Below are 21,165 nucleotides of genomic sequence, written 5' to 3'. Positions count from 1 at the left end.
TGTATATTACTTACATCAAGTTACATGTCCTTGCAGTCTTGGAGAAAAAAAAAAAGATTAATAAAGAGCAAAGAGCGTAGAGGGCGGGTTTGGCGAGTTTTGCAGGGGCGCAACGGGCCGAGTTGCTTTCGCCTACACGCTCTGTTTTCATAATATTGCACAACTCATGCAAACAAACCCTGGCTCTCACCTCCCTGATTTCACGAATCCACTGCTGGGAGAGAATTATACATTCGCCCAACCGCACAGACGACTGGATCTTTATGTGCATGTTTGTATAATATCAGAGAGAACTCGATGACGACTGAAGAATTTGACAGTGTGGTCCCAGTGGATTACGCAGCAATGCTCGCTTTCCTCTTGAGAAGGTACGGTACAACAACCAAACCTAGCCCAGTGTAAACCAACCTGGCCGACCGACCAGGGAGGCGAGACTCACCTCCCTGGACCGAGTGGTTGAGCATCGCGCGACGTACGGTATATACGTTTGATGACAATAGATACAGGTTACTAGTAATAGTAGTATACGGTAGCTGTATATTCTAAATTATGTATTGGGATTTTGTACAGTAGTGAGTGGCTGTGGTTGTGGCTGTGCTCGTGCTCCTCTCATTTGAAAACGCAATGAAATTACATTTGCATACGGTTGAGACTAGCTCTATGTTTCATCCAATTTCCGTGGCGTAAACTGTTTTTGGGCATGAACATGAATCGAATGATATGCATCTCTTTATGACGTATGTGCCGCGGTCTCATCGCTAGCAATACGTACAGTAGTAGAAGCGAGCTTTCGATCCGCAACGCAAAGTGGACGGAGTTTAACCGACCGTGAGGTCCTCGCATCGCTTGCACGGACCTAGACAGAAAGATCCGTCTGTCCGGAGGACTCTTTTATATTTTGCCATTAACGCTGTCCTCCGTAGACAGACGGAAGGTTGCAGTACCCATTGCTGTGTGGATGTTCTTAACCACTGTCTCTATGGAAAATTGGGTGAGGTACCTCACCCTTCTCGATTGCGTCTAATTCACGGCCCTAGGTCGGCAAATTTAAGCTTGTATGGTGTATTTATTTTTTTAAGAATACGTTACACTCACCAGATTAATGAATAATCCAACATTTTAGGAGAATTTTCAACGTAAAACACAGCCTGTCGCGTCGTCACATTCAAACTGCAGAAACATACACTATGAATCTATTAGCCAATCACATGCGAGGTAGTTTCTACGTGTTTGTTTTACTAAAACACGTACCTCGCATGTGATTGGCTTAGCAATTGTTACAGATTCAAAATGGCGACTTACTGCTCGCGAACGGCGATGTTGCGATATCGATAAAATTTCTGCATTATAACCGAGGTTATGTGAGTATTTCGATTGCACAATGTGAGAAATTTATCCCAAATATTGCTGCATAATGTGTCATGTCATGTCATACTTGTTTGAATGTAAAAAAGCTGTCTGAAATTTGGTTTATCGTAACGTTTGATCTGTGCGCGACTGCTCCACACAGGAGCCGCAATCATTGACTTCGGTCTGTATACGGAGGGGATCCGTGAAGCCAGACGCGGTCTCCGCGGAACATTCCCCGACGGACAGATACAGACCGATCTTTCGGTCAAGCACGGACCCTGCTGCCCGGTGTCTCGACGATCCTGTTGGGGTCGCTCGAATCGCCGGGTGGTCGGTAACCGGTGCAGTTGTCAGTCGATCTGCTGCGGCTCTGCTGATTGCGTTGCCATCTCGATCACACTCGACGATGTTTCGATTTGCCACGAGAATGGCGATGTGATGCATGACGTAATTACAGTGCAAACACCTTCCTGCCGCGCCAATTTTGCAATCACGAACGTTAATCAACATGGCGAATCTCGACATCTCAGAAATACTTATCAGCGCATATGTTTCAGATATTTTGGACGACGAAGAGTTCCTGCTGCTGTACGACATCAACCAGCCGAGTGACTCGGACTACCAGTAAATTATGGGAATGACAGACAGTATCAATCAGTCTATTGTAAACTTTAATTAACTCACAGTCACTGATCTGGTCATTGATATTTGTATAAACAAGTATTTTAACATTGTCATGATTGTAGATGTAGGCCTATGCATGTGTGTAAACGTCACTTAGGGGTAAACTAACTGCGACCAGCAGCCCCATACGCATATATGCTATGCGTATGGGGCTGGTCGCAGTAAGGGGTAAACGTGGTAAAATGACTGACCAGGGGCAGGCTTGACCAGGGGCCCGTTATCAGTGACAACAGCCACATTTCTATGACAAAATTGCTCTCAGCCAATCAGATGCAAGAATTTCAGTAGCCTGTCACATCTATGACAACTTGTCACTAATGACAAGTTTTATGAAACAGGTCCCTGGAAAAACATGTTTAGTTCTTGTCCTTCCATGTCCATGTAGGTCCTACTGTAACTGCGACAGCCGCCACACGCAGTGTGGCGGCTGCGCCGTGCTCCCATAAAAGATCTTCATGTTGAACAAACGGCTGCCTTTGCGGCGCTATATTTTCTTAATTTTTCAACAGAAACTACTAGGAATACTTAGATGGGTCAATGAAACCTAAATGACTGTCATCGGCGACTGTTTGATGCATTTCATTGCTCGTGATGCACAAAATGATGTCTTATAAGCAGCTCACCGATGTTCACAGAATTCACAATCACTTGCACAAGCGCACAGAATACTTGAACTAACATAAGCGAAACTGCGGGGAAGCCGCCAGGACCGCGCCTGGCGGCGCGGTCTCCGAGGCTAGTCCTACTGATACTGATAGTGATACAGGTCTACAATACCGTTGTTGTTAGGGCAATTACCCCCTGCCGCACTGGCCCTGTGCCTGGGCAATTACCCCGGACCCTTCCCCTGGCCCTAATCCTAAGGTTAATCCTATAAATCCTGAACGCTGAACCGAATCCTAACCCTAACCCAAAGCTCCTAACCCTCAGCCTTATACCCTAATCTTGAGCTTTAAACCTTACCGGTACCACTAACCAGTATTTAGCTGGGGGGTACTTAGTAGTGTATATTGCCCTCTGGGGGTAGTTGCCCGAATACGATATGAATTCTGAATATGATACAACCTATATAGTCCACTGCACGTTTTCATGCATGTTGACATAATGAATGGCTTCACTTCATTACATTAGTCTTCAACACTCGCAACTGTTATATACTTTTGGCAGAATTAAACACAGGTAAAGTATACGTTCAGCACGTTAAACAAAACAAAAAAAAGCACACTCACTGGGCGTGAGCATGGTAGACACATTGACATAAACAGAAAAATCTCTTGTCCGGAGGAGGCTTTATTTTTTTTTTTTTACTTTATCAGCTCTCTAATTCACTGTTTAGGAGGGGTTTCCTTGATTAAGCCAGATGCAGTCTCTGCAGAACACATCCCCAACGACCAGATAGAGGCCTATCTTTCAGTCAAGTAGACTGTGCTCTACTTGTGTTTTCTGATTCCATGTCCACAAATTTGAATGACTTGGGGAATTTCAGCTTTTCAGTCACCTTCATTTTAATTTTTGTGTCGGTGCATAGACGAAATTCCAACTCTTATATTGTTGTCTTTACAGAACGAGTGGAATGCTATTTTCCCCAAGAATAGCTGTCTTTTTGCAGGGGACTGTAGCTTTTGTGGTTTCGCGCATGCGCAAATCCATTGCATGGCCAAATGGCTGTACTCCTTGGCCTACCGTTGTGTTTTGAAAGCGTGCTAGTAACACGTACAGCGTACCAGGGTTATTAAATGCAGACATGCTTTGGAAAATTATTCTTTTTTTTCACCCCCATGGATACTGTTTATAGATTTTTGTTATGCTGGACATTCCGTGAGTGGTGTTGTACAGTGTACAGAAGAATTAAAATTCTAGACTTTGCTTTGGGTGTTTTGACGTACATTTTATAAAAAGTCTATGATTATATGGTTTCAAGTGAGCACTGCTACGCACTAGATGCGTTATCGTGGGGGCACTGTGGCATAGTGGATAAGACTCCTGACTCCCGATCGGAAGACCCCAGTTCGAATCCCGCCCATAACATAGTGCTTACATCCTTGGACAAAAGGTTTTACCCACTGTGTCCCACTCGACCCAGGTGTATAAATGGGTACGTGGCAATGCTAGGGTAATAATAATGATAGCAGGGCCCTCTGGTAGAGCAGTGGCAACACTGAAGAGGTTACCGTGGGTAAATAAAACATTATTATTATTATTATTATTATTATTATTATTATTATTATTATTATTATTATTATTATTATTATTATTGTTGTTGTTGTTGTTGTTGTTGTTGTTATCATTATCATTATCATTATTATTATCATTATTATTATCATTATTATTATTGTGTCAGCATGACTTTTGCACACAATCACAAAACAGTGACAAATTTATTTACTCAAAAGTCTAGAGTCTACAATTTGTAGTAATAGAAAACATCACATGTTAAGTCTCCACACAATGCAAGTTACTTGTAGCTGGGAGAGGAAGTGAATTGTGAGTAAAGCTTTTAGGTGGGTTTGTGCATGTATTGGCAAAATATTCTAACTTGGTGTGCAATTGACTGTGTCGCGTGTGCGAGTATGGTGAGTATGGCACATATAAAAGAGTTTGCCAACTTTTCTTTTGTGTTAATGGAGATTATATAGAGTTTATATGCCGGTATTAATAAGCCCCCGATATTTTATTTTTATTCATTTATTTATTCTTTAACTATAAAGGCAAGTACAATTGTACACCCCTGATAGACCCATGGCATGGCCATACCCCCTCAGAAAAGTCTTATCAGTATTAAACTATTAACCTGTAGAGCGCGAGTCCTGAGTATACTCGGGCAGGGGTCTACGGGAATTGTGTGTTGCAGCAAAATCAGTCCATCCTCAATGAGTTGAAAGAAAAGAGTTTTGAGCTGAGTTCGAATGACTTCAGAATTGTTACCAACCCCATGACCGTACTACGGTACTTCCTGAGATACTAAGTAGACCTACAGTCTGTCCTCTGTCATTTGGCCATGGCAGGACCGATGCCTGTCCGGATTAGTCTGGTTTCCAGACCCTTTGAGCGAAATAGTATGGGCAGAGGGTCTGGAAGCCAGACTAGTCCAGATAAGCAATATGGCCAGATATGGAGAACAATTTTAAAGATTTACAATTGTGGCGAGTGGTTTGTGCGGCACGGAGACGAACGCAACACGCTGCCTCCCCCCATTCTGTACCGGTATCAAATGTCATGACACCGAATGAGAATAGTGCTAGTGCTGGCTCAATGGGTCAGCGAACACCACTGAGACTCGAATTCACCTGACCCAAAATGGCTGTCTGAACCACGTGAGCTTCCGAATGGACGCACACTCTCAGTGTGCATGCGCATGAAGAGAGGCCAAAAGAGCCACACGTCTTCTGGCCTCTCTCTTCCAATCACCGCAGCTCGCGGTCACAATGTTTGTGTATGATGCGTACACACACACACACACACACATCCACGTGTCTCAGTGGCAGCATTGTCCCACACGTTTATGGATATAGCACTGAGTCTGGCATTGCGCAATTGCATGCACAAACTTTGGTCGTTTGGGAGTTTATGAAATAACGTACCATTAGGGGTGAGGATCGTCAAACTTTGATGTACGAATACAAGTAGGCTGCCAAACCAGTGGTAGCTATTACACTACAACAATAGTGTTATTTATTCTATCTTACTTATTTGTCACAGTTAGGCCTAAAGGCATAACATGTTTTTGTAGGAAATTTCATAGGTTAAATTGCATGACATTTATGTGAGTTTTAATTGAATCTGAACTCACTTCTTTACTCTGTATTTGTTTTCAATGTGTGGAGGCGTTTGGATAAGAGAGGGCCTGATAATTCTCCATAATGAATCGCATATAGCCGATATACAGTGATATCAGCTATCGATATCAACATCCGCATATTTTTGCTGGGAAGCTCACTTCTGGTAACAGCTTTGAAATGGGTATTTCATCGTATTTTTCCGCTTGGCATAATCTGCCCAACACAAGGCTGCCTCGCAGGAAACCCCATCTCTTCGCTCCTGAAAAAAAACAACCAAGCTTGTCTGCTTGAGGTGAAATCAATAATTACAAACAGTGTCGCATAGATCGAATTTGCACAGCACGTAAACTGATAACGTCATATAAAAGCAAGAAAGCCGGCCAGCCGGCCGGCCATGCATGTGCATGATATGCATCAATCGCCGACTAGCCAACTACCCTTCCCAGCACATCCGGGTACTTTGAAGGGAATTTTTGCTATCGATAGCTGATATCGCTGGATATCGGCCATATGAGATATCCAGAATTAAGAAGAGACTGTGTGTATGGTAGTCATTTTTGACACGCATCTTCTTTTGAATATTTTGCACATATACTGTGTCTGTTATATACATATAACAGACATGGTTATAGCGAAATTCCGGTTACAACGAAGTTTAAATTCAGGCCGCAACACTATCCACTCTATGTATTTTTATTACCTCTGCCAAGGGAGGAGGTTATGTTTTCGTTACCGTTGGTTAGTGTGTTTGCGTGTTTGCGTGTTCGTAAGTTAGTTTGTCCGAGTGCAAAATAACTCAAAAAGACTTGCAGGAAAGGTTGAGAATGACACAAGTAACAAACGATTAACTTTGGTAGTGATCCGAGAATGTTTGGGGAATATATGAAGGATTTTTGATATTTTGGCAGGTAGGGTCAATGAACTTGGGAGTTCAGGCTGCATGTATTTGAGGTTTATATGCACGCACTAAAGTGCGTGCTCTAGTTTCTGCAAGGGTGAGATCGAGACACGCGTGCAGCTGAGGGTTTATGACGTAACAAAGGCTTCTATATTGGGAAATTGGGTGACTTTCAGCTCATGCTACAAGTACGTATAGGTGGAAATCACTGATACAGTATCTCTAATGGAAGAACAAGATCAGTGGTGGAAATGAGCTGCATGCTTGGTGGAGGTCTGCATTCTCAGAGTGCTTCTCTAGTTGTTTATTTGTTCCGTTATAACTAAATTTCGATACATGTATAACGAAAGAAACCTGCCGGTCCCGAGGACTTCGTTGTAATGGGAGTCCACTGTATTGCATGCACAGATTATTTTGCATATGTGACCCTGCACCTCAAAACAAACAAAAAGTCGCCAGACATGAATTCTTAGTTAAGACCATATTCTAAAAGAGCAGACTTTAAGCTTTAAAATGATGTATAACTCAAATCAAATGGACTCTCCTAACCTATCTAAATACTCGAAAGAAAGCACAAACTCTGGAAAAGTGTGAACTGAGAAAAGAGGCTCTGAAGTACAGTGTCTATTCAAGAGCTTAATCTTTACCAAACCGTGCTGGCTGTGCGATGAATGGGACAAAAAACAGGAAGTAAACCACCAGAGTAACAACAATGAAGAGATTATTAGATTAAACTGAAATTAAGCATGCCTCATAAACACATTCCGTCTATAATTAATGCCAACTTTCAAAGCAGTAGCATTATTCTTTCAAAAGTTATTAGAGTTGAAAGTGAAGAGTGTGGACGAGGTTTTTCAGAAATGAGAAAGGGATTCTAAAGCCACACCTAATCACACTATTCTACCAAAAATGTTCGAGATAAACTGCTAAAAAACACACTTTCCTGCCCGATTTCTGATACCAAATTTTAGCGTAATGTAAAAGAAGACCTGCTCTTTAAGAAAATTTGAAAAAGTCAAGTTCGGCTAGGTTGACCCATTTCACTTATTTTCAGTCCTCACGCAAAATCAGTGTGTGCGACTTTATGTTCGTTTTGAGGTGCACGGTCACATATAGACTCTGGGCCCATTTCTCTGTTGAAGTCTTCTGTCTCAACATTTGATATGTTCTTGTTTTTGGCAGTGAGGATGACGAGGACTACATTGAGTGCCATCCAGAAAGTGAGTCCATTTGCATTTAATCTCATGGCTTTCCCCAAGTCTTATTTACAAGGTGTATTGTGCAGCAATAATATGATTACTGAGAATAAGCAAACGATTGATTGCTATACTAATTTCCTGTATATTTCCGATTTCAATGAACTTTGCTTGTTTTTGATTTTATGATGGTGAATATCTTTATGCACTATAGAATATCTCCCAAACTTTTTGCATGTTGTTGTGTACTCTCAGACACTCCATGCTAAAGGCAGTTGAAACCCAAATATGTGTATAAATAGTAGGGAATGCGGCAACATAGTAGAACATATTAACAAACTTGTCAGACAATCCATTCAAAAGCTACAAAGTTTTAAAGTTTTGATGCAGCCATTGCAGGATGAGAAGATGAGAATACTTTGTGACATCACATATGGATAACAATATAAAGACAATTTGAAGAAAATTTCAACACATTTTCACTTTTCCATATCTTGAAAATTACTCAATGCGTAAACTATCTCTGAAAGAGTCAAAAGTCCAGTAAAAATCCTCAAATTCCCAAATACCTGCTCTCTTAGACAATTAAATATAACCATTCATCCAACCAAACCTAGTTCAAGGAAAGTGAACATTCAACACGTTTGTGACGAACGTGTCATTTTGATATTTTGCCAATTATATGAAACTGTCATCACACTTTATCAGGGCATACCATAAACCTATTGGGAGAACCATGCATTTTGGCAGAGGCATACCGGTCGCCATAGTGACATTTCTAGGGGTTTTTTTTCTTCTTTTTTTGCTCCTCTGGTGACATTGAGAACAGTCAAGTGTCATTGTTCATCCATGTAGAAGTGATTTTTTTTTTTTTTCAGGAAAGTTTGCACATTTTGTGATCAACTCATAGACAAACACTGTAGAATATCAACAAACTACTATCAGTGATTGGTTGTGAGTTTTTGTGCTGATTAGTTTTCATTATGTACAGAGTGCGTTTCAAAAATTGATGATTCTAATTTCATATCTTTTGTAGATTTGTGAAATTGTGGCTGCAGGTAGTCCAGCAGTCACATATTCGACAGATCACATTTATTCAATAAGATGCACTTATAAGCTAATCAATCTCCCCATAGAGTTATAATCATGCTGGGGGGGGGGGGGGGGGGGGGCATTTCATGAAGCATTTTGTCTGACAAAGTTGTTGGACAAATTTGCCCTCAGCCAATCAGATGCAAGAATTTTAGTGGCTTGTAACATTTTGTCAGAAAAACATTCAACGAAAACGCTTCATAAATGCCCCCTGGCAGATATTTCTTTCCAGACGAAATATATTGGGACAGTTCTTGTTTTTGTTTCCCCTAAAACAGAGGATGCTGCACCAGACACAAGCAAACTTGATGTAAGTATACATTACTCCTATACCTGAATTGAATTTGAAGTGGTTCCGGTACACATCCCGTAGGTACTTCTTTAAGGGCTCTGACAAAATCTAAGTAATCATTTTAAAAAAGGAGAGATATAAAGGAGGAAGTTGGGGGGGGGGGGGGAAGTGGCAGAATGATCCACTGTTGAATATGTCATTTGCAAGGGTTTTTAATTTCATGTGTATGCTATGTGCATATACCTTTATGGAATAGATCCGTGGAAAAGTGGCCATCAATGATAATACCAAACATATCACGGTGAGTAAAATGGTGCTGCACATTATCAGTATAGTGTTGCAGCTACAACTCTGTATAGTAGCAATATCCAGGCAATAGTTTATACATTGTGTACAATGCACAGATCACAGCACACCATTCTCTTTCAAGCACTTTCAGTTTTGACTTATCTAGGAATAAAGTGTAAGTTATTAAAATGTAGATGTACACGACCCTCAAGAAGACAGAATTGTGTGTATATGTTCTTTGCTGTTGAAATTCACTGGCTTAATTGGCTGTTCTTTGGTGATTATCCACAGGCCAGTGATTTAAAGCAAGAAATGCTGTGTCAAGGTGGTGCTGCTCACAATGCTACAAAACCACCAAGGGCAAAGGTCATGCGGATGCTGCAAAAAGTAAGCGATGCATATGTAACACTTTTTTGATGCTTTGATTTTTAGTTTGTGATTAATTACTGTATACGCTATTATTTTCATGTACAGATATTTCGCGAATGAGGAGGTCGTGGACATTTTCGCTAGAAGTTGTTAAATTCGTGAATTGATGCCAATGTTAACTTAAATGCACTATTACCCTAACGCGTGGAGACATTTTCGCGTGTTGTTAAATTCACGATCTAACTGTGATTCAAGAAGTTTGAGAAAATTATACCCTCGGGAAAATAACAGCTTATACAGCATTTTTTTTTTTTTTTTTTTTTGGGGGGGGGGGATGTTTGTTCTTGTAAGAGACTGACAGAAGCAAAATCTTTGACCCCTTCTGATGGGTGTAAGTATTGAACCCTAATATAAAATGCATTTTGTTTAATAGTAATTCAATTTGTCATGCAGCAGCTTGCTTATTAACCCTTTCTGTGCTTCGTTTGGCGTTTGGCATGCACACTGGAATGCTTTCTTTACCTATGGGCACAGACATTTAGGAACCAATTGTTAATGAATAGAGAGTTTCGATATTCCCCCTACCAGGTAAATCCATATTGTGCCACTATGGCCCTTCCATTGAGCCAGGGTACATTGCTACACCAGAGTTGGTTTGCTAAATTCACAACTTGCTCAAGTTTGGATGTATTGCTTAATGCCTTTTAAAAAGCTTGGCAAGTTTTGAAGCCATGTGCCTGGACATATTAATAGTTAGTGCAACAGTAGAAATTGATTGGATTGGTACAAGACTTTCCATGCTTTGACATAATTGATTACAAATTGAATTCTCATATTTGTTTTCATTTTGTGTGTGGATAGTTCTATTGGTAATGGCATTTTGTGGTTTACAAGTCAGGGGAAAACAATACAGAGCAAGTGACTTTTCTCAGTCTGTAAGCAGTTCAAATAGAAGATGGAACAAATGTTGATCTTTAGGTATTAACATGTGTGTCAAGGGTGGCAGATAGTGCATTGTCATGGTATTAACATTAAGAACAACCTTAGGAAAAAATTTTGCAAAGTGTACTCAGCATATCCATATATCAGTTTGAGTTATATGTGCAGTAATTCTTTTGCATGAAGTTATGCATTGAGAACAATCTTTCATGTGTGTATACCCATAGTTATTCGGTCGTTTCTCACTGTTTCATGAAAATTTTGCAATTTCACTTGGGTATCATTACAGGAGTGTCATACCTGTAAGTTACTTTGTGGCCGTTGTTATACACATGGCATTACTGTGGGATGGGGTATCAACCCATTGAGGATGAGTCCAGATTGTACTCGGGTAGGTATCTATGGGAAATGTGTGTTGTAGCAAAATCAAACCGTCCTCAACAGGTTAATGGCCTTTGATGATATATTCTTGTTTGTTTCTTTTTTTTTTGTGATATTTTTTTTGTATCAATCTCTCAACAGAGACAAATTGGTGATTGTCCATCACATGGATTCTCGGCGAGTGACAGACATGGTCTTGGAGCTCTGTAAGTTCTATACTGGCTTGTCTTTAGACCCTGTCCTTGCTTCTTGCTCTGAGTCAGCATATGAGAACCAGAGATGCAGCAAAAATGACCAATTTTCTAAATATTGTACTGTGTTTCTCACCTGACATCACTGCTGACATGTACTGCAAAAATGGAAACTTTCATGATGTGTAAATTTTTGCGCATTTCGTGCAACCAGAAGCTAGTACGAAAATAAAAGCGTGCAAATATTTTTGCATGACATATGTTTCTGTAGTTAGTGTCCTGATTCTGCAGAATTAAAAACATGCAAAATTCACCTTACCCATCTGGGCACAAAAAATTGCTCGTGCGAAAATATCCACTTTTACAGTACTTGCCAAAGACAATAACCATAGCACTCTATGACTCAGTCGACTGCTTGCCAGCTTTGCATAGCTTGCTCAAACACACAACCATGCACAAATTTATTTGTTTTGAATACCGGCCATTTGCAAGAAAAATAGCCAGAGGCTTATCACAAGATTTGCATTGCAGATAAGCATGCTATTTACTCTCCAATTTTGCTGATACTGCCTTTCTAGCATCAATGCTTCTACAATTGTAAAGTTAACTACCCCCAAGCATGTTATCCTTCGATATAAACACGTTTTGTGAAACCCTGCAGTGAAGATTAGATGGAACCATTTCATGTGACCCTGCATCACTAAACCACCCCCCCCCCCAAAAAAAAAAAAAGAAGAAGAAGAAGAAGAAGAAGAAATAAATAGATAAAAATTGTCACCAGACATGGATGTTTAGCTACAGGCAGATTCTGAAGAGTGAGGTTTAATAAGGTCTGAAATGACATATAGTTCAATATCTAAATGGACTTTCCTAACCCATCTAAATAATGAAGAGAAAGTACACACTCTGGAGTATTGTGTACTGAGAAAAAGAGGTTTTGGCGAATAGGGTTAAAAATCTAAGTGCTGAATCTCACCCAGCAGTGCTGTGTGCAATGAATAGAACAAAGAACAGGATATGAGAACTTCAAAGCAACCACTGAAGGGATTGTTGAACTAAACTAAGTTTGCAACCTATTATGTTCATTATATTCATGGCACCATCGAAAGTTATTCGAGTTTAAAGTGAAGAGTGTTTGATGCTTTTCTCATGTTCTGAGTCTGTAAAATATCTAAGATAGCCTACATCAGACCCAAACAAATGTTTTAGAAAAACTGCACATAAATATAAGAAATCTTCCATTTGTTTTATGATCCCAACTTTAGAAATATATAGGAAAAAAGCTCTGTCAGAAAATATTAAAATAAAACAAATTGACTGTGTTGACCTATTTACTTATTGGTAATCGCCTCAAAAGTATGTACATATATTATACATGTAATTATATATCTGTACTTTTTGGTACTGTTGTTTATATTTTGACGTAAAAATTGGTGATGTGGTCATGAGGATTTCATTTGTACAAGTGGAGAAATAAAGCAAACTGAAGATGAAACTGAAGGTGCTTTGCCTTTTTATCCTTTTTATGGCTCCTTACCAAGGTTCCTGCCAAACCGTCGCCGAATCGTGTCCAGGTATCCCTCCAAGGTCTTCTGTGGTACCTTCTCCAAGGATGGCTCCATTTTCCTGTCAGCTGGCCAGGATCAGAGCATCAGGATATACGATGTCAAGAACAGCCGCTTCAAGAAATTCAAGGAAATCCAGGCCAAGGATGTTGGCTGGAGTGTAGTGGACACAGCGTTCAGGTGAGCTGCAGTGGTTATGAGGCAATGTGTTTGTTGTGTATACTTAATGATATCTGTACTTAGTTTTAGGCAACTTATATCTCATTTATACTGTGGGTGAAATTTGGAGCCTCCTTGGGGAGGTTTGAATGCCTGCTAGAAAAAAGTGGTCTCTTGTCTGTTTATACTGCTCAGGCCGCCTGCCCCAAAGGGGGCCCTGACTGGCTCATTTTCATGGTAACCGAGTTCCCCTCCAACAAACGGCACAGGCTTTTGAATTTCTTACATAACCACAGTGTGATTGATAGCGACAGTGTGCTAATTTGTGCACCGTTTATCAGTGGTAACCAGTCATGACGGCTAGCTTGTTTACATATGCTGGCTGTGATCTTCTGTAATTTACCCTAACTAGGCCGGGGGGCCTCCGAGGCCCCCCCCCTCGACATTTCGCGCTATGTATCGCTATCGCAAAAAGCTATCGCCGCGACGTTTCATGACTTTTTTCTTTCGAGTCTTCCGCATCTTTTGACACCAAATTTGCGATACCCAGGCGCGCGGTTCCGAAGTTGCGCATAACTATGCATGTGCATGTCAGACCAAAAATTGCTCAAAAACGTGAATTTGTGTACAATTTCAATGCAAACTGTTTTTACAGACAAATTTCATAAAAGCATGATTATTTTGGGGTTTTATTGATTGAAATCAATTAATAACATATTTTCTTGTTCGGAACGGTGTCGCGGACAAATTTCATCGAAAAAACAATGAAAAACATAAAGTCGAAAAACAAAGAAATACATAAGAAATTCAAAAACAATAAAATAAAATGATTGCGCAGTTTTTTTCTCTTACATTTGCTAAGGACACTAAAAAGAGTATTTACACAAAAAATGTGCCTGTTTTGAGCTTTATTAGTGATTTATACAAATTGTCTGATTGCATGCACCATTATGCATAAATTAGCATAATTTAGTGTAAATGATAATTTTTGCAAAATTAACTTCATGGTAACTTTAGATTACATCATAGGCAATGTGTGTGCCAATTTTTGTCGCGATGGCGCAGTCGACGGCCGAGATCTGAGTGGGGGGCCTGGGAGGCCCCCCCATCATCTACCTAAATAGCCCGGCCTAGTTAGGGTTAACTTCCAAATCAGCAAAAAAGCCGCTTCTCGAAAACTGAAGTGTTTATACTGCAGCCAAGGCCCTTCAAAGCTGTAGATGGTTTCAGGACCCCATCTAATGGGATTTCCTTTTCTGAATTCTGTCTATTTATACTGAGCTGAAAGGCTGCTGGAGGCTGCTCAAAGAGGATTCAGAACCCCCTTTTTGCTTAATATAAAACGGGATAAAATACAACACCAAGAAGACACATCTGCTCATTCTTATGGTATGGTTCCAACGCCAGTTGATCGTGCAATGCTCATGTGCAGCATACAGGGACTGTCAGCGGTGGCTTATTACCATGTATGTGCTGTGAATATGTAACAAAGTTTCATAATACTTCACATGTATTTTGATTGTTTCTTTGATTCTCTTTTCTTTCATTGATGTTGGTATAAAGCAGTATATATTACTGTGCTAAGTGTTCATCCATCGTAGTAACGTTCAAATAAATCTGAGAATTCTATCTCTTATACAGCCCTGATGGAAACTACCTGATATATTCCAGTTGGTCTGACTATAGTGAGTATTGTGTAAAAAGAGTAATCCTAATCCTGGACATTTTCTTTCATTATTTTTCTGCATAAATCTCAGCTAACAGGGAATTAGTTATAGTTGATGTCATTCCTTCCGTGATACCCTACTTTTGATGAATTTAAGTCATTTATGAACTCTTTTTCAAGTTTTCATTAAGCTTTCTTATGATTTAGCACTGTCAGGTAAAAAGGTAAAAAAAAAGAGAAAGTTATCAGGAAGGGTGCCTTGTTGATATCCATGAATTCAATCAAATCTGACTCATTTTGAAAGAGATAAGAAATAGTTTACTTTAGTGTATGTGTTGTGAGAAGGGATCTCTTCCAAAGGCATCTGCATCAAGAGATAGATACATCAATTTAATTACAAAAAAAAAAAAAAAAAAAAGGTTATTGCGCTAATGTGCAAGAAAGGATAGTATGTGTTGGAGGCACCAAGTTAGGATGTGTTGAACTGAGTGAGAACTTTTGCATTCAAAGCTTGACATTAACTACTTCTTGTGGTCATGTGAGTCAGAGCTCCAGTTACATCCATGTAGACTTTCTCAGATGTTGTAGTGTAAAATCCTATGGGCAGTTTTTGCGACTCTTCTATTTCGCAGCTGTCTTCGTCTCCCATGTGGCTTGCTTTGCCACAATGTAGGCTATACTATTTTATATGACATGGTCTGTAAGCAGATGAGTGAATAAATGCGTTTACTTAATGGTTAATCTTTCTCCAGTTCATCTTTGACAACATCTATGGGGACTATGAGACCCACACTGCCCTGGACCTGCAGCCGTGTAGCAGGGGGCCACATGTGTGCCTTCTCCATACAGTTCTCCAATGAACAACTAGGAGATCCTAGCCAGGGATGAGTCGTCATTAATGAAAATATATAAATATAAACCATAAAGAACATTAATCAGAGAAAGGAAGGACACAAATCAGAAATTTTTTTGTGTAAAAAACATTCATGAATTTTGCGAGGAACAATGTTTCACGAAAGTAGGATGTCCACAGAAGTGTTTGTTCACACAAGGCATCAAATGCCACTGGGGATTCAGGAATCAAGCTGTGAAAAAGGTCGCCAGTACCCGTTTTCGAAATTTGTATGCCACGAATGTTTCTGGTTTCACAGTGATGTATTGCTGCCATTGCTGCCACCCCCCCCTCCCCCCCCCCCCCATGAGCTAGAAGACTCCTTAAGAAATGCATCAATGTTCTTATCTTTTGCTGCAAGACAGAAACCTAACTCATGATGTGTTTTGGTGTGTTGTATGTTTCTTAATACAAGGTTAATGTTGTATTTCTTTTCATCATGTCAGTTATTTTATGTTATAGTAACATTGGTATTAGTTGTGCTTGATGAATGCAGTTGATAGCCCTCATATTTAGTAGGCAGAGCACTCTGGAAGTGATATTGTCAGTCATATGAACTTCTGATCGGCAAAAGTGTTGTAGGATGTTGTCTCCCTGTGCCCTGCAGTTATTTGATCTTACGCATATCAAGGATCAGAAAAATGCACCCCTTTGACCCCATTGGAGACTTCTGTAAAGCAGTCCGCCGATGCTATGTACGTTTGTTCTTGTAATAGCTCTCAAATAAATGCATCAGTCAAAGTACTGTAAAAGCATAAGAATTTTTTGTGCGAGTAAGTTTTTGTGCCAGGTTGGGTAAGATGAATTCTTCTGATGGTCATGACAGCTGAGCAAGCACTTTAAAGAGTTTATTGCTGCCACAGTGGTTCAGAACTTAAGCAGCACATACTACAGTGAAAGGTAATTGGTCCGTATTATGACAGCAAATCTAATCACACTGCCGGACTAGTAAAAATGAAGAAAACTACAAATATTGTAATAGACACCCCTACAATGCTATACCTACCTTGAAATCAGAGATCTGAAGTGCTGTGACATATGATACTCCCAAAAAGTGCATGCTTTTTTTTGTTGGTTTTGTGTTCAGTTAAGATTTCCATTTTGACAGCACTTGTGTAATTTTCTGTAGTGAGTTGTCATTTATTAATACTGCAATATCTGATATCCTTGTGTGTTCAAACATGCTTAATCTCTCGCCATTCCTTCTCGTTTTCCTCCTGAACGCTGCATTGCTTAAAAACATACTACAGAGCGAATGGTGGATGTCTGTATATCTATGATCGAGAAAACAATGGGCGAACCTTGAGGGTAAGCAGGCAGATGGCTGATCTGTGCAAAAGTAATGCTCTTTTTGACTTTTGGATAATTATGTATGTAGATCACAAGATGATCCATCTGAGCAATCTGTTTCATGAGTTTCATTCTGCTTTAAAGGAAACTATCATGCATAGATTGTTATATTAGGAGATGATCTTCTATGTAATCCGGATGAGTGTACCAGTATGTGCAAGGCTGTTTAATAATGTGAAATGTGGGTAGACTTTAGCAATTTTCTGACCTGAAATTCAAGAAACTTATGTATTTTCATCAGTGAGTATGTAAAGTTGCAATAAAGATGAGTCCTTTTGTTTAACCCTTGCTGTGCTTTAATTTTGTCACCCTTTAGCACAAACTGTATTTTGGAGTGTTTCTTCTCTGGTTAGTACTGACGTCTGGAAACTAATTGCAAAAAAAAATAAAGATGACCTTTTCCCCATTAATCCTGTGTGTGTCATGATAGCCTTCCCGTTGAATTGAGCCACAACACGATGCCTGAGTAGGCTGACTTAAGCCCGCCGCACACTAAACACCTCACGACCTTACGACTGACAGACTTTGGATCCGAAATAAATCACAGTATCCTCAGAATGATTTATTTCAGATCCAAAGTCTGTCAGTCGTAAGGTCGTGAGTCGAATAGTGTGTGGCGGGCTTAACTTACTAATGAGGTCAAGTGTGATTGAACTAAACGAGTGCTGATGATAAAGCATGGCAAGTTACAGGCAAGTGCATGGACACTGCAACACTCAAAGGGATAAAGTATTACAAGTCGTTTCCCCAAAAAAACCTTCACAGGTAGAGGCGCATGAGGATGACGTGAACGCTGTGTGCTTTGCAGACAGCAGCTCCCAGATCCTCTTCTCAGGGGGTGACGACGGGATGTGCAAGGTGTGGGACCGAAGGATGCTGAGTGAGACCAACACAGCTCCCGTGGGCACCCTGGCTGGTCACATGGATGGCATCACTTTCATCGATACCAAGGTAATCTCTCCTATTTGATATCAGGATTCAAATCAAATGTAATGTCCCTGTTATCGTAAGGCTTAACCTTATGTGTGCTTTGAGTGCTGATTGGCACAAAAACAAACAAACCCATAACATTGTACAGACTCTCCATAGTCTCTGGAGCAGAAAGCATTTCAAAAAAGAAAAGAAAAAAAAGGTGGTTTTGTGATGCAGGGTCACATATCTATGTACATGACAATGCTTCATTACAGGGATACATGTTTGCCATATTGAATATGAACTCAATTAATATGCTGTAGCCTCCACCACCACCACCCCCACCCCCCTTCTCCAAACTTTTCAACATTTTTCCCTCTTGGTCATCTCCATGTCACCTGTCCGTCTGTCGTACAGGGGGATGGCCGACATCTGATCACCAACTCCAAGGACCAGTCCATCAAATTGTGGGACATCAGGTGCTTTTCACGCAACGATGCCATTGAGGACGGTCGGCGCGTGGTGGCACAGCAGCACTGGGACTACCGGTGTGATCGGGCTCCCAAAAGAAGTAAGTTTTAGTTATCCTGGTCTAGGGGTGCTTCCAAGCACTCTCCTAAAGCAAATCGAACCGTTCTGTCTCCGCGCCAGAGGAGCGCTCGAACACTCCTAAAGTGTACCGTACCAAGCTGAACTGAGCCAAAAGTGGACCACTTTGCGATGTGCTCCAAAAGGGTACCAAAAGTATACCAAAAGTTTGCATGTGAAGAATGTGTGTCACATGCACATACATCATAATGCAAAGGGTTAATTCTCTTTGTTTGAGACAGCTGTAAGTAGTTTTCGTGCACCAGGTGAATGACCCTCTTGCTGCAAAATGTGTGACCTTTTCTAAAAATAACTAATGAGCTACGCTTTCTCAACAGAACGCTTGAATGCTTCAAATCTGGCACAGTTCAGTGTGGTACGCTTTAGTTCAGTTTACTGTGGTTTGCTTGAGAGTGCTCGCATGCACCCCTGAGAAAGGAAAAGAGGAAAAAGAAGGAGAAGAAGAAGAAAACATGTTAACATCAAAATGAAACTTGTTGAACTTGTTGTGGCAGTCACTGTGCAGATGTTCGCAAAACAAATGTAGCCCATTGTATATGTCCTGGGTCACAGAATTTCTAGCCATTGTGCAACTTAAATATTTCATACCTTCATTGATTTAACTTGTTACATTGTTTTGATTTTAAATCTATCACTATTGAGATATACTTCTCTTCATTTGTGGTGCATTTTCTTTAAAACATGCACAATTATAATGAAATTTTGGTTATAGCAAAGTAAAAATTCAGGTACCAAAATGATTATCTGCATATAAAAAGTAACTCTTGGGGATTGTGCCTTCAGCTGTGCTGCTCCAAAACTTTTGAATAAATTACCTGAGAAAATGAGGAAGGCCTCATCACTTGCTGTCTTCAAATCTTTATTGAAGACTTACCTTTTTCAGAAGCCTTTGATTAATTTGATATCTATTTTTCATGTGTCTAATCAGTAACAATGTCAGGAGCTCTGTTACATCACAGCGCAGTAGAGTATATTTACATAGTAGCTGCGTTATACAAATTTGTTTATTTCAATATAACAAAAAAACAACAACTAACAAACAGAAACTGCAGAGTACTTTGTTATAGCGGGGGTTGCCTGAATATATTTTTGATATATTTTTAAAAATTTTTGTGTGTCTGCAGATACTCAGGAATGGGGTTTCTATATACAGATAAGTTGTAGATGTGGATTGATTACCATGAGAGTATTGGCCAAGCACAGGTTCAGTTCTTAATAACTGAAGTCATTTCAGTTTTGAGTGGTAAGATTTGATCTGTGTTGTGGTTTTGCTTCAGCTAAGCGGAAGAAGGGCGTAAAAGGAGACACCTCCCTGATGACGTACCGGGGTCATGGTGTGCTCCACACACTGCTGAGGTGTCGCTTCTCTCCACAGTTTACCACCGGGCAGGTGAGCACTGGTTCAACTTTCCTTCCTCCTGCATTCTTAGAGCTACCGATATCTTGATTTAGAATAATCAAAGTACAAAATATTCCACCCCAATACAATGGTACGTAGCAATGATAATCTATTGCTTGTTGGCTTGGAGTTGTAACATGACAATGCGATTTGAAGGAGCTGTGGATACCATGGTACACATGTTTTTATGTCACTTTAATGCCAGAAATGAAGAAAGATATCATCCAAAAATATACCTTCTGTTTTGTACTGCATTGTGCAATACCTTTCAGGAAAAACACACTGTAGAATAAAAAACAATTTTCCCCCAATCCAACAGCTCCCCACCCCCCCCCCCCCCCAAGAGGGCCAAAAAACTAAAATAGAAAAACATTGAAGCTCTATTAACGCGGAGTCCTGAGTATACTCGGGCAGGTGTCTATGGGAAAGGCATGTTGTAGTAAAATCAAACCATCCTCAGCATGTTAATGCAAAAGAAATATTTATAATGAATTTGACATTCACCATGAATAGAAGCATTCAAGATTTTTTGTTTGTTTGTTTGTTTAGTGTTTTTTTTTTTTGGGGGGGGGGGGGGAGGGGGTTATCTCCAGAGTTGTCAATACAGAGTTCTCTGAATTGACGCAAAATATGACATCTTGATATAGTATTTTATATTAGATAATACACATGTATGCTTTGTATGATTCATGCTAAAAAGGTGTACACTTAATGGTATGAAGCATATTGAGGGCAGGACTGGGCACAGTTACCGCACTTTGTCAACCTACCTTATCCGTAATCTTTGTTATCTTTTACAGAGGTACATTTATGCTGCCTGTGCTACAGGTGCCGTTGTAGGTAAGTCCAAAGTGTGTCCTGTGATGCACTTTGATTGTTATGCATAGAGATAAGATTTTTTTTTCCAAATGACAAAGATTTTTTTTTTCAACATTTTTCAGTGTTTTGTTGTAAGAATTAAGTAGAGATCCATTTTTAATGCATATTAGACAAATAGATGTTTATTGCAACTGACTGACGACATGCCCTCTATTGATGTAAATAAGCACCAACTATGCTGTGTTTTAATAGGCATGATAACAGCCATTATAAAAAAATCATGGGCATGCATAGTTGAGTTGGATTCGGACCAACAATCTCTTGATTACCGTTAA

General features: G+C 40.0%; 1 pseudogene; it reads left to right on the top strand.

Moving 5' to 3' along the window:
- The first annotated feature begins 226 nt into the window (after positions 1-226).
- On the top strand, positions 227-20,172 carry LOC139720053 (DDB1- and CUL4-associated factor 11-like; annotated as a pseudogene).
- The last annotated feature ends 993 nt before the right edge of the window (positions 20,173-21,165 follow it).

Source organism: Diadema antillarum, unplaced genomic scaffold, assembly GCF_040938485.1.
Source record: "Diadema antillarum isolate AM-2024a unplaced genomic scaffold, OU_Dant_1.0 scf00000120, whole genome shotgun sequence".
Classification (NCBI taxonomy): Eukaryota; Metazoa; Echinodermata; class Echinoidea; order Diadematoida; family Diadematidae; genus Diadema; species Diadema antillarum.
This window is presented reverse-complemented; position numbering and strand designations above follow the sequence as displayed.